Here is a 14,887-nt window from a genome sequence, read left to right as displayed (position 1 = left end):
GAAGAAACTTTTTTTTTTTTTCCTGTGGCCACTGAAACATTCTGGTCACAATATATTCAAAGTTGCTTATATTTAAAAACATTATCAGTCACCAGAGTACTAAAAGAATTAGTTCCTTCAATATGTTCAGCTACATTGGTGTGCTGAAGAGGGAGTACAACCAACCCAATGTTTACAGTTTGAAAGAAAAATGATAAAAAGTTGGAAATTAGGAAAGAATCTAACTTGGCACTGCAAGAATCTGGGAAAGCATATCACTGTGTCATAAGAAAGCTGGGTTTGGCATTCCTGTAATGGTGTAGAGTTCCAGTAACATTGGTAGAATTAGTGCAGGCTATGGACAAGGACCCAATGACACAAGAACAAATGGTGTCCAAACTCCCAGACTGGTTCAAAGTAGAGAGGGAGTGGGTGTGCATCAGTGTTCAGCCTTGAGTCCACTCCTATTCATACTTATGATGGACCAAATGAGTCAACTCCCATTTACAGTCACCAGAGTACTAAAGGAATTAGTTCCTTCAATATGTGCAGCTACATTGGTGTGCTGAATAGGGAGTCCAACCAACCCAATGTCTACAGTTTGAAAGGAAATTGAAAAAAGCTGGAAATTAGGAAAGATGCTAACTGGGCACTGCAATAATGTGGGAAAGCATATCACAGTTTCATAGGAAGGCGGGTTTTGGCATTCCTGTGATGGTGTAAAATTCCAGTAACATTGGTAGAATTAGTGAAGGCAATGGACAAGGACCCAATGACATAAGAACAAACAGTGTCCAAACTCACTGACTGGTTCAAAGTGGAGTGAGAGTGGATGGGCATCAATATTCAGCCTTGAGCCCATTCCTATTCATACTTATGATGAACCAAATTAGTCCACTCCTATTCATACTTATGATGGACCTCGAGTCCACTCCTATTCATACTTATGATGGACCAAATGAGTCCACTCCTATTCATACTTATGATGGACCTCGAGTCCACTCCTATTCATACTTATGATGGACCAAATGAGTCCACTCATATTCATATTTATGATGGGCCAAATGAGTTCAATCCTATTCACACTTATGATGGACCACTTGAGTTCCCTCCTATTCATACTTAAGATGGACCACATCAGGAAACAGGTTATAGAGAACAGTTCAGCAAAGCTGCTGTATGCACATGATGTGACACTACAAGCAGACTAAATAGGAACTGCAGCACATGACAGAGGACTGTAAAGCTTAAGTCATATGGGATAAAACTGAAAACAGATGTGAAAGTGCTTGTGGCAACAAGTGGGGTAAATTAGAAGAAGCTGAAAACTGTCATGGAAGGAAAACTAAAGGAACATGTTAGTTTCAAGCATCTTGGAGGGGAAAATGGGAAGAAGGGAAGTCTGATCAAGGAGGTCAAAGCTAGAATCAGAGGTACTACAGCCAAATGGCACAGAATTTGGGGGTTGTATGTGACAGAAGGACAATGAAATAAAGAAGCTGAAATGTAAGGTGTGCAGGACAGTGGTGTAACCAGTTCTTCAGTGTGATCCGGAAACTTGGACAGTGAAGGCAGAGCAGCTGAGGAAGCTTCAGGTGATGGAGATGAAGGGCCTGAGGGAGGTAGTAGGGTGTACATTGTGAGATGGATGAAGACACGTGAAAAGGATGTGCCCTTGATAACTAAGACAGTTTATTAATAAGCTGCTAAATTTCTTAACATTTTGAATGATATTATATTTTTGACAATATTCTTTTCTGCAGTATAGGACAATGAATAATAGATCATTTAGATCTAATATCTCACATTTTAGTTCCTTCAATATGTGCAGCTACATTGGTGTGTTAAATAGGGAGTCCAACCAACCCAATTTCTACAGTTTGAAAGGAAATTGAAAAAAAGCTGGAAATTAGGAAAGATTCTAACTGGGCACTGCAATAATGTGGGAAAGCATATCACAGTGTCATAGGAAAGCGGGTTTTGGCATTCCTGTGATGGTGTAAAATTCCAGTAACATTGGTAGAATTAGTGAAGGCAATGGACAAGGACCCAATGACATAAGAACAAACAGTGTCTAAACTCACTGACTGGTTCAAAGTGGAGTGAGAGTGGATTTGCATCAATATTCAGCCTTGAGTCCACTCCTATTCATTCTTATGATGAACCAAATTAGTCCACTCCTATTCATACTTATGATGGACCACGAGTCATACTTATGATGGACCAAATGAGTCCACTCATATTCATATTTATGATGGGCCAAATGAGTTCAATCCTATTCACACTTATGATGGACCACTTGAGTTCCCTCCTATTCATACTTAAGATGGACCACATCAGGAAACAGGTCATAGAGAACAGTACAGCAAAGCTGCTGTATGCACATGATGTGACACTACAAGCAGACTAAATAGGAACTTCAGCACATGACAGAGGACTGTAAAGCTTAAGTCATATGGGATAAAACTGAAAACAGATGAGAAAGTGCTTGTGGCAACAAGTGGGGTAAATTAAAAGAAGCTGAAAACTGTCATGGAAGGAAAACTAAAGGAACATGTTAGTTTCAAGCATCTTGGAGGGGAGAATGGGAAGAAGGGAAGTCTGATCAAGGAGGTCAAAGCTAGAATGAGAGGTACTACAGCTAAATGGCACAGAATTTGGGGGTTGTATGTGACAGAAGGACAATGAAAAAAAGAAGCTGAAATGTAAGGTGTGCAGGACAGTGGTGTAACCAGTTCTTCTGAGTGATCCGGAAACTTGGACAGTGAAGGCAGAGCAGCTGAGGAAGCTTCAGGTGATGGAGATGAAGGGCCTGAGGGAGGTAGTAGGGTGTACATTGTGAGATGGATGAAGACACGTGAAAAGGATGTGCCCTTGATAACTAAGACAGTTTATTAATAAGCTGCTTAATTTCTTAACATTTTGAATGATATTATATTTTTGACAATATTCTTTTCTGCAGTATAGAACAATGAATAATATATCATTTAGATCTAATATCTCACATTTTAGGGTGGATGCAAATACATTTTGAAAGGACAGGTGTAATGGCTGAATGCTGTTATTAGAGTGACTAATAATTAATACAGCTATAAAAGTAAAAATGAGGGACTACTGTTGCAATGTATACCTATTACTACTTATATGATGTAACTATGTAATATCTAATTTTTTGCACAGTAGAACTATTTTTATTACATTGCACCACAGTTTCAGTTCTTTTTTGTATAGTTTAGCTATAATCTGAGGCAGGATGAAGGTAAGGCTAGGCGCAACCTCAGTGGAAAATGTTTGGACACAGCAATAAAACTCGACTGACCAAACAAAGCCAACTGCAAGTAAAACAATCATTACCCATATATATATATATATATATATATATATATATATATATATATATATATATATATATATATATATATATATAGACAGATAGAGATAGCTATATATATGATTTCTTGTTATATTTTTCTTTTTCATGTATACTTTTATTTTAGTTACTGCTTTTCATGTTACTTGCAAATTACAAAGTACTTTACTTCTAATACCCAAACTGAATGGAAGGTATATTTGGCTATGCTGTTCCTTTTTGGAATCGTATGAGCTCATATGTCACATAAATACAACAATCATGTATCACATGCAGAACTTAACAGCTAGTAAAACAACTAAAACTACCTCAAGATGTTCATGAATACAGTACTTTAAAATCTTGTATTTCTTCCACTATATAATGAATCACACTATTAAATAATGAAAAGTAGTGGAGTTACAGGTTAAAAAAGTGGGAAGGCATATGGCTGGATTCAATAAACCCTACATGGCTTGCTAAAACCATGTGCACTAATTTGTATTCTGCAAGTGTTTCTACATGGTGTATGGAGCTGAGCAAACACAGTAAACATCATGGTATGCCATTTGCAGCATAAGCAGCTAAATAGCATTCTAACCAACCAATCCAAAGATGGCAGAGATATTCAACAAGCTATAAAACAACCGTGTACACTTAGTGCAGGTTTCTGACTTGAACTCCAAAACCTATTGGAATACAACCACAGAAGTCACACTGAAGAATGTTAGGAGCTGCTGCTGCTCTTCTGCATCTGTATGTGCTACAGGCTCAAGTCTATGCTGCTGCTGATGATGATATACCTCAGTCAAGGCGGAGAAGGGTGTTTAGACCTCATTTAACTTCCCATGGTCTGAATGAGGAGGAAATAGTACAGCACTACAGGCTGGATAGAGACACCCTCCAAGAACTCTGCAGCCTCTGTCATCCAGAACTGACAGCAAAGGCAAACCCAGGTGAACCAATACCTGTGGAAACCAACATATGTGTAACACTCAGAATTTTAGTTACAAGAACCTTCCATAGACCAACAGAGGACATGTTGGGGGTGTCAAAGGCATCAACATCCAGGATTCTACTTCATTTCCTGAATGCTATCCTACAGCATGCCAGTCACAATATATAATTTGATCATACCCCCATTGATAGAGCTACAACTATGCAGGAGTTCTACCCTGTAGCACCCTTCCATGAAGTCTTGGGTGCCACAGACTGTATGCACATTGAAATCAATGCACCACCCAGGGAACAGGGAAGGGTCTACATAAACAGAAGGGGTCCTACTCCATTAACTGCCAGGTCATGTGTAGTGTTATGGGAACCATCCAGACTATGTGTGCTGGAAATCCAGCAGTTACTACGACTGCCATATCTTGCACAACTCAAAGCTATAACACAGGTTTTCCAGGGGGGATATCTCACAAGTCCATTTACTGGGGGATACAGGAGATGCACTTGAACCATGGCTGATGACACCCATCAGAAATGTACACACACCCATGGAGAAATGCTATAATGAGGCACATGGCCAAACAGGAAATATCATGAAGCATGTGTTTGGTCTGCTGAAGTCAAGATTTCTGTGCCTAGATACATTAGTGGGTGCCCTGCAGTACAATCCCAGTACTTGCACTAGAATTATCACTGTCTGGGCTATCCTGCATAATTTTATCCTGAGAAAGCAGCTGCAACAGGAACACCAGTGGGAGGATGCACACATTCCACCACCACTGGTAAGGTCGCCACAGCCACATGCAGGTGAGGACTCATAGGGGGAACCACCAGATGCTGTGGATATAGTTATATTTAGCATGCACAATATGCCTTCATCCTGGCCAAGAGACAGTAGAAAGCACACATGCTGACCACCTAAGGGGTACTATTTTCATCCTATGCACATACATACAGTAAAATTGATGCCAGGCAATGCTCACAACCTTTACCTAATGACTGTATACTGCTAGCATCAGTCAAAGTCAGCCTCAAATTACAACAATTGTAACTGCAGGACTATCAAGTTAAGTGTTGGACCTGAAACACGAAAATGAATTGGTAAGAATACAAATGAATGGCATATACTTGCATACTGTTACTTGGAGATGTACCTAAGTAGAATTTGTGTCAGTTGTCCAACAATGACATCAGTATATGACAGGACTGACTTATACTGATAGATTTATGTTGTTTATCAGTTAACATGACTTATGAATCTAAAATACCCTCAATAGAAAAATGTGTCCAAAGTTTAATTATCCCTACATTCTCATAAGTTGAGCAATAAACCTCACTGGCATATCGACAATTTCAAGGTAGCAATCACAACAGTAAAAAGCCTGTAAGAAATCAGTAAAACTTTCAAAATAACATTACCAGTACATATACTAAGCACTCAGTTAGCTATGCACCCTGTGCATCAGAAAAAAATACATATGCATTTACATTAAGAGGGTTCGTGTTCTGCACTCTTGTGGGAGGAGAGGCTGGACTCTGTCCTTCTGAGCTGGGAATTTCTGGTTAAAGCTTATAGTGCCTGCATATTTGAACTGCTTCTTACTGAAATTGGTACACCTCATTTGCTGTAGCATAGACTAGATCCAGGCCTGCTGAATCTAGCTTTGTTTGTATAACTTGAGCACTAATCCAGGCATTCTTTAAAGTATTCACTTGTATTTATTACTGCTGGTAGTAACTTGATTAAAGTGTAGCTATCATTTCTAAGTCTTTTGGATTAAGCACTTGGGCTTCAGACCAGTTGTTTTACATTAGGAAGGTTTGTGGCCTGCACTGTGGTGACAGGACAGGTAGCTTACATCCTTCTAAGTCGGGAACTGCTGATTGAGAGCTCAGTGTCTGTTATTCTAAAAGTGTATTAGTTCTGGTTTAAGCACTTGGGCTTCAGGCCAGTTATTTTACATTAAGAAGGATTGCGGTCTGCACTCTTGTGGGAGGAGAGGCTGGACTCTGCCTTCTGAGCAGGGAATTTCTGGTTAGAGGCTTATAGTGCCTGCATATTCTAACTGTTTCTTACTGAAATTGGTACATCTTGTTTTCTGTGGCATAGACTAGATCCAGGCCTGCTGAATCTAGCTTTATTTGTATGCTTGTTGTTTATTTCCCTGAAACGCTAATTCCACCTAAAACGCGGCCTATTAGCACTTCTGTGGATCCCTAGTGATATCTGCATTGCTTACTGTACTTATTTCCTTGTTTCACTTGAAAGAAAGTTACTGTTTGTCGTTTTTGCATTTAAGTTACCTGTAGCACATTGCATTTAAGTTACCTGGCACTTGCTCACTAAAGCAATTATATGTCAACTCTAAAAAATTAAAAGCACTACACCCTCACAAACTCCCCTTGAGTACCTTGTTCCCCATTGGCCCTTTTTTCAATTATAAAGGAATTCCCAATACTATTCTAGCATGTCCAAAGGTCAGTTGTCAATCTCCTCTCTGGTCCAGCTGGTGAATCTGGGAATCTTGAGGCAATGTTACAACTGCCTCATGTACACAGACAACCCTCTCCTCCTCCCAACAAATTCCAACACATGTGAGAGATGCAACCATATAGCCAAACTGGAGGCTAAGCTCTCTCAACTCAGTACTGGCGTAACCAGTCAGGAGGAGAAGGAAACCACACTCACTACAATTCCAGTCTCACATAGACCTACCACGACAACAAACCAAACACATAAACACACAAAAACATACTCGGAGGCTCTAAATAAAAATTTGCCTAAGCAGCATAGACTTCCAAAGCAGACACCCAAGCAACCGCTACCCCAAAACAAAACACGTGCAACACATAGCTCACAAAGCCAGTGTGCCGAACAGTCACAGCCCTTAAGGCTAAACAACACACCTGATACACTTGTAATAGGTGACTCTATCGTCAGGCACACTGACGTCCCGCTCACCAGGCTGAACAAGGAGAAGGTCATGGTGAGCTGCCTGTCGGGTGCTAGGATCCGCCACATAACACAAGCACTCAGGTCACTCCAAGGCAAGTACAAATATGACTCAGTCATTGTCCATGCTGGTGTGAATGACCTGAGATCCACCTCCCTGGACTACATGAAAAGAGACATAGAGGAGCTCTCTGAGCATGTAGCCCAGGCCGGTATGACCCTAACCTTGAGTAGCATCTTACCCTCACCAAGAATGATGCCACAATATGAAGACAAGATGATCAATTTCAACAATTGGCTTAAGTGTTGGTGTCATTCAAAGGGGATCCAATGCCTGTCAGCCTGGGATGACATGCTCGACAAGCCACGATGCTTCGCTAGGGAGGGCTTGCACCTGTCACCCCTGGGCTTTCAGATATTGGCAAAGGCTCTTGCTACCCCCATAGTGCCTTTTTTAGGCAAGGCTCAAAAGACAAACCCACCTCCATAGGTATCACAAGGGATAAGAAACTAAGAGTAATGCTACTCAACGCCAGAAGTCTAAACCTCAAGATGCACGCACTCGAAACTCTCCTTAGCATGGAGAACATCGATATCTGTGCAGTAACAGAAACCTGGTTCAAGGCTCCCGAGAGCACCCTAGCACTACCAGGTTATACCTCATACTATGCTTTTCAGCCCCAAAACTTGGACCGAACCACAAAAGGAGGGGGAGTATCAATATTCGTCAAAGATACCCACACCTCCAGGTTGGTGGCACAGCACGAAGCATCAGAGACTATCCATGTGCAACTAACTGTGGGTAAAACTGCCTTCCAGATTATAGCCTGCTACAGACCACCCTCCCAAACACAGGAACCCCACTTGGCCTTCCTGAGAATACTGGAAAATATGAAGATCTCTCCAAACACCATTATATTGGGCAACTTCAACTACCCAAACATAGACTGGGAGCATTACTCTAGCTCCAACACCCTAGCCCAAAGGTTCCTAGAATTTATAAACTCAAATGCTATGGAACAACTTGTTACCACTCCCACAAGAGGGGAAAACATACTGGACCTGTCATCACCAACATGGGGACACTATGGTCCAGACCAGAAGTGTATCCCTCACTGGTAAGATCAGACCATAAACTAATCTCACTGGATATTCACATCCCGACCCCACCCCCTGCCCAGAAAACCACAGTGAAAAACTTCTCTAAAGGAAATTTCACACGCCTCAAAACCGAGGTGAAATCCTTCAAAGCCCCCGGGCCTGTGGAAAATATGGCCCAGACCGCAGAATCCTTTATAAACGCATTCTATGAACACCTTCAGGAATGCATGGATCATGCAATCCCAAATAAAACCAAGACCCAATCCTCCAAAGGCAGACGACCTGTCTGGTGGACCCCAGCCATAAACAAACTATACAAAAGAAGGAGGAAGCTACTACATGATAGAGCAAAATCCCAAAAAGGGAAGGCATCTCTGATCAGTATTAGCAAAAAACTACGGGCACTCATAAAATCATCTAAGGCCAGCTTCGAGAGAAAAATTGCACAGGACACTAAGGATAATCACAAGGCTTTCTTTAGTTATGTTAGGAACCTGAGTGGGAATTCCCAGATATGCTCAGAATTAGTCCAAAATGACAAAAAATACACCGAGCCCACAGACATTGCCAACATCCTAGCTGACAGGTTCAGTGCAAACTTCTCCCCCCTCCCCACCAAAAGGGCAAATATCTATCCCAACAGAGTGCTGCCCCCCTGACATCTCAGATGCTCAGGTAAGAGCTGCCCTCTCCAAAGCTAAAAACACAGCATCAATGGGACCAGATGGTATCCCGGGCTGCGTCCTACATGAACTCCAAGAAGAGCTAAACCCAAACATAAAACCACTGTTCAATCTTAGCCTTACTACAGAATATGTACCCAAAGAGTGGCGTACAGCAACAGTGGTCCCTCTCCACAAAGGTGGTGCCTCAACGGATCCTGGAAACTATCGCCCCATAAGCCTGACTAGCTTGGTCTGCAAAGCTATGGAAAGGATCATCATGGACCTCATAAATAAAGATATTGGGGACCTACAGACACTGGATCCTACCCAGTTTGGCTTTGTTAAGGGCAGATCCTGCCTCTTAAACCTGGTCAATTTCTTTGAAACAGTCACCAAGGCCATTGATGAGGGGAAGGTGGTCCACACAGCCTACCTGGACCTCGCAAAAGCCTTTGATACAATACCCCACTCGGGCATTATAGATAAGCTCACCAGCTTAAATAAAAACCCCTATGTCACTAGATGGGTTGCAAACTGGCTCAAGGACAGAACCCACATGGTTAGAATTGCTGGAGCCATGTCAGACTCCAAACCAGTTACAAGTGGCATCCCACAAGGCTCAGTCCTGGGACCTCTCTTGTTCGGTATATATTTCTCGGAGGTACAGGCCAACATGGAAGGACTGTGGCTGACCAAGTTTGCAGATGACTGCAAACTGGGCACCATAATCAACTCTCCAGCCGACACAAGCATCCTCCAAAAGGGCCTCATCGAAACAGACAACTGGTGCCAGAGCCATGGCCTCAAGCTAAACGCCAAAAAGTGTATAGTCATCCCCTTTGGCAAAAACAAAGTGCCCACAAATTACCACATAGGTGGTAATCCATTAAGTACAGAAGAAGTCATTAGGGACCTGGGGACCCAAGTTGTTAGCAATCTCTCATTTGACAACCACGTGGCCAAAGTGGTTAGAAAAACATTTTATATAGCCCACCTAATCATGAAGGGATTCACATCTAGATCAGGGGAGGTCATCGTACCTCTTTACTCATCCCTCATCAGGCCCATAATTGAGTACAATGCCCCTTTTGGGATGTACCTTACCAGACACCTGCAGCAACTGGAAAGACCCCAAAAGTACCTCACCAAGAGGATCAAAGGGCTCAAACAGATGCCATATGCTGCCCAGTTAAAGAAACTCCAGCTTTACTCAGTGGCATACCGCCTGCTCAGAGGCGATCTGTGCCTGACGTATAAAGCCATGTCCAACCCGGAATTAATGGACATGCTGCACCTCAGAAAATCCAAATCCCATCGAGCTACGTGCTCGAGAGACTTGAACCTCAGCACTGAAATAAATAGGACATGCTGGAGGGACAGATTCATAACCCAGAGGCTCCCTTCACTCTGGAATAAAATCCCAGTCCAGGTTAGGCAAAGTCCCACATTGACTCTCTTCAAGAGGAATCTTGATGAGTGGATGGGAGATCGTAGGTTTACCCTGGCTATCACTTCTGTGTCACTGTTAGACAGAGGCACAGTATACTAACCTCAAAAAAAGGCATAGCAAAATTAATTTAAAATGGGTGGCGAAAGTCAAACACACTCTGGCTAGGCTTATAAATTCCCTAGGGCAGATAGCCTAGTATGAACCTATGAACCTATGAACCTATGTTTCTCTGAATCCAAAAGATTAAAACAAGGTGATGACACAGTTATCATCACTTGCACAGGGTGCGGTTTGGGGGGTGGGACGAAGGCCACGTTTGACACAAAAATAGTGAGTGTGTATCAGTAAGAAAGACATGCATGCAGAAATGTAGATTTTATTTATTATTGTATTTATTTCACATTTGTTGACCGGGATAGTCCAACTGGATACATGTCCATTTTCAGCGGAGGCCTGGGGAGAAATGCTCCAAGGTGAAAACAATAATAGAACATAAATCTTGATAAACAAAGTTTACATGTTCTGTTCAGCTATACATGTAATATAATCACATAAGGATTTAATTTACACAAGGTTAAATGCCTAAAAAATGCCACACAGTTATGTTATGAATGGATTAGAACACAAACATAGATAATTATCAAATGGCCACTAAAGAGAATGACATCCAAGCCTCATGAATGCCTCATGTGCATGTTATGTGTGTGCATCTGTATGGGCACTTGATGTAAAATGTGTGTGTGTGTGTGTGTGTGTGTGTGTGTGTGTGTGTGTGTGTGTGTGTGTGTGTGTGTGTGTGTGTGTGTGTGATTGCATAATCACAGCCAAACTGTGTGCAAGCTCTAAGTCTTGGCATGTCTGACAGGTATGAGCTGTGCATGGTAGAGATATCAATTCATCATCGTCACCCCTGACCACGAGAATTAACTCTGACAGGAGTTACACTAGCACATCCATGTTCATGGTCAGATGTGCCGGTGCTACTTGAATTTGAGCTATGTCTGCTGGACAAGGTCTCCTCATGACAATGTCCAGGTCCACAACCCCGTGGTATACCACATCTGGGTGTAGATACCTTAACCAATGACAGATCAGTGGAACTAGTGCCACTACAGGAGTGGGATCAGGCATGGCCATGTTGGCTAACAGCACATGATGTTGCAGACCTATGGGCATGTGGATGCTGCCCCCCTCCCAGCAGACATTTCATCACAGGCACTGCCTGTTCCATTGTGTGATTCATCCAATCCATTGACTTGGCCACATGGCGGGGGCAGTCATGCAGGACAGCTTGTACCACATCTGGAAACCTAAGCATGTCCTTAGAGGCCCTAGTGGAACATGCCTGTGCCTCCATGATGGCCCTAAAGATACATCAAGTGGGATGTGATTGCACACCAGGATCAAGTGGAGGGTGGACAACAGGTATCCTCTGACCACCCCTGCCAACCATCCTGTGTGGCATCCTGTCCTCACTTTGGCTACAGCCGGAGTCAGCTGCCATTAAACCTGTAGTAACCACACTACCCTGATCAAGTGTGTCACCCTCAACCTGTCTACTATCTGAGGGTGTAGTGGAATGGGCATGCATAAGTGTCTGAAGGAAATCCACAGGATGTGTGAGTCACAACCTCAATTTCAGATTCACCCTTGCACCCCCAAATGTGCCTGTTTGTCCACCATCATCACTAGAGCCTACAGATACTCCATCATCAGGAGTCCTACATTTCCACTATCAGGATCACCTGTGATAATAAGCAACAAACACAATGATGAAATTACTGCTTCATTAAATATTAAACCAACATGGATGATAAAAAAGTAACACTGGTCACATAGTCAAAGATGGTACAGCAATACAGATGCTCATTACATTCCTCACATATACAGATAATTATATATCTAAATAATGATTAGTAATAAGCAAATAAAGCAAATAAACATTTGCTTACCATGTGGAGATGTGTGAGACATCTACCCACACCCATGTGTATCAAACAACTCTCTTCTATACTTTATTACTTATCAGTAGGTACAGATACAAAAAATGTTTCCCAGGAAATAGTCAAATTACATATTTTATTCTACAAGCAAATATAAATGTTGCCATATGTAAGCTTAACTGGAAGTTTGTGAGACACATTTGACCTCCCAGCTTCATCAGCACCAACATCAAGAACACTATGCACTGTCTCCACTGAGCTGTCTGGATCTCAGACAGTGGGCAGGAACACCTCAGTGGTGTCAGTGGTGGCTTGGTAGCAGGACCATGCCCTGTATCCAGCTGTTCTCAGGCAACTGCAGCTGCCCTCCTCTGGGCTGATGAAATCATTGCAGTTGCTACCACTGACTGCATTTACAATGTTGACTAATTGGTTCCAAATCTCCTTTCTGCCAACCATATCCCCACAAACACTCTCAGGCAGAAGGCTCCATGCCACCTCAGAGCCTGTATTATGACCTAATTTTCAGAGTCATTGAAAGAGGTTTCCATTAATTTGTAGGCTTGATTGCCAAAATTCTACATGATATAAAAAGGGAAGGATAAAATAAATAAATATCCATAACTAATGTATTTCTTACAGAAAGTAACCAGTCTGTGTACCCTTTTCTCTACATTAAGTACTTGAAACATACTTTTCATTTAGTAAAACTGAAGATTAGGTGGTTGCCCCCCCCCCCCCCACACACACACACACAAACAAGCCAAGGTTTGTACAACCTAAGGAATATCACAATAAGTAATGTATGTATGTTTTCCTAAGAAATATTAAGATGCCTACACATTTTCAACAGAAAAGCACATGGAATGCACTTCTCTTTATAGATAACAGAATGGTAGGCGTCTCCTTATAAAAAAAAAAAAAAAACACCAAGCAAATGAAGGTTTGAACAAACCAAGAAATTCCACAGCAGTAATGCATATATGCTTTCCACAAAATTATCAGGATGTCTACACTTTATCAAAAGAAAAATCAATTTAGGAAGGCCAGACACTTTTCACTGTGCCCACCACTCCTGTGGAGGTTGCCCTGGGTTATCTCAGAAGCATAATACCAGTGTCAACAGCATATACATTACATTTTACAGCAATAACTCCAGGACATTGAAAAATCAAATGTTAAAAATATAGTTCAAAAATATAGTTCTGCTGAAAGTATAAGAAGTGCTTACATATAAAAGTTCCATTTTCTCCTGCATATATAAATAAATTTGTAATATTTTACAAAATCTAGAATATAATTGAAGAATGCAAGCACACATCAGCAAAATTAAGCCTTCTCTACAAAGAAAACATTGTAAAAGGAATACCACTCTTCTGTTTTGTCCAAATACACATATCTCTTCACTTTCAAGTTCCCTAGTAACATGGCTACCTTTTGTATAGTGTAGATTCAGCCCTCTGAGCACTGTGATTATGCAAATGAGGTGTGACCTCATTAGAATTGCTGAATACCAAACTTTTGACTTCATATACGAGATGTAAACATAGTGCAGACTCTACACCATTGTCAGTTGCTAATGGCTTGCAGCAGTGAATGATTAGTATGAGAGAGAAGGAAAACACAAGAGCAATTCAACTTTTACTGCAATGGGTGTGTCAGTGAGGTTACACTTACAAACTGTGGAACTGACTCCAGTGAGCTTTTAAATAAAACAAAACACCACATATGTATAATTTTTGTCACTAATAGCAACACTCTTCTGCCTTTGTTAAAAAATGTTGTTCACTGTCATGTATTTTTATCAAACATTTAAAGAAAAATTATACAAAATGCACTATAGACCACATGTCTGAAATTACAGCAGAGATAAGGGAAGAATGAACATAATGCAAAAAGAAGACACAGATGCATTTGTGCAAGTTCCCTAGCTACATGGTTACCTTTTTATATTGTAGATTCAGCCCTCTGAGAACTGTGAAGATACAAATGAGGTATCATTTTGTTAGAATTGACTTCATTTTGCATATGTAAACATAGTGTAGGCTCTACACCATTGTTTGGTGCTAATGACTTGCAACTGTGAATGATTAGTGTGAAACAGAAGAAAAACACAACAGCAATTAAGACAACCTTCCCTGCAGTGGGTGTGTTACGGTTGCCACCCATCCCGTTGTCAGCGGGACACTCACGGTTTGAGTGCTCTCATCCCGCTTCCCGCGCTCACCAAGCGTGGGACTTTAAAAGTCCCGTTTTTTCCCTTTGCGCTTGCAGCGCTTCGCATTTTAAAATTGCTGTGGAAAAGCCGAAAATACTTCCGGTTTTTCCACGGCAATGCGGCTACGTCACCACCCGGACCTGCAGTTAGAGGGATTCTCTGCTAGGTCCGGGTGGTAATGCAGCACAGTAATTGGCTGCAGCCATTGTAGGGGGCGGGAACTTCTTCTGAAGAGCCCCATAAAGGTCGCAGCTGTAGAGCACTAAGCTCTATAGCAG

This window comes from Protopterus annectens, chromosome 1.part0, assembly GCF_019279795.1.
Source record: "Protopterus annectens isolate FY-2018-M chromosome 1.part0, PAN1.0, whole genome shotgun sequence".
In the NCBI taxonomy this organism is placed as follows: Eukaryota; Metazoa; Chordata; order Ceratodontiformes; family Protopteridae; genus Protopterus; species Protopterus annectens.
This window is presented reverse-complemented; position numbering follows the sequence as displayed.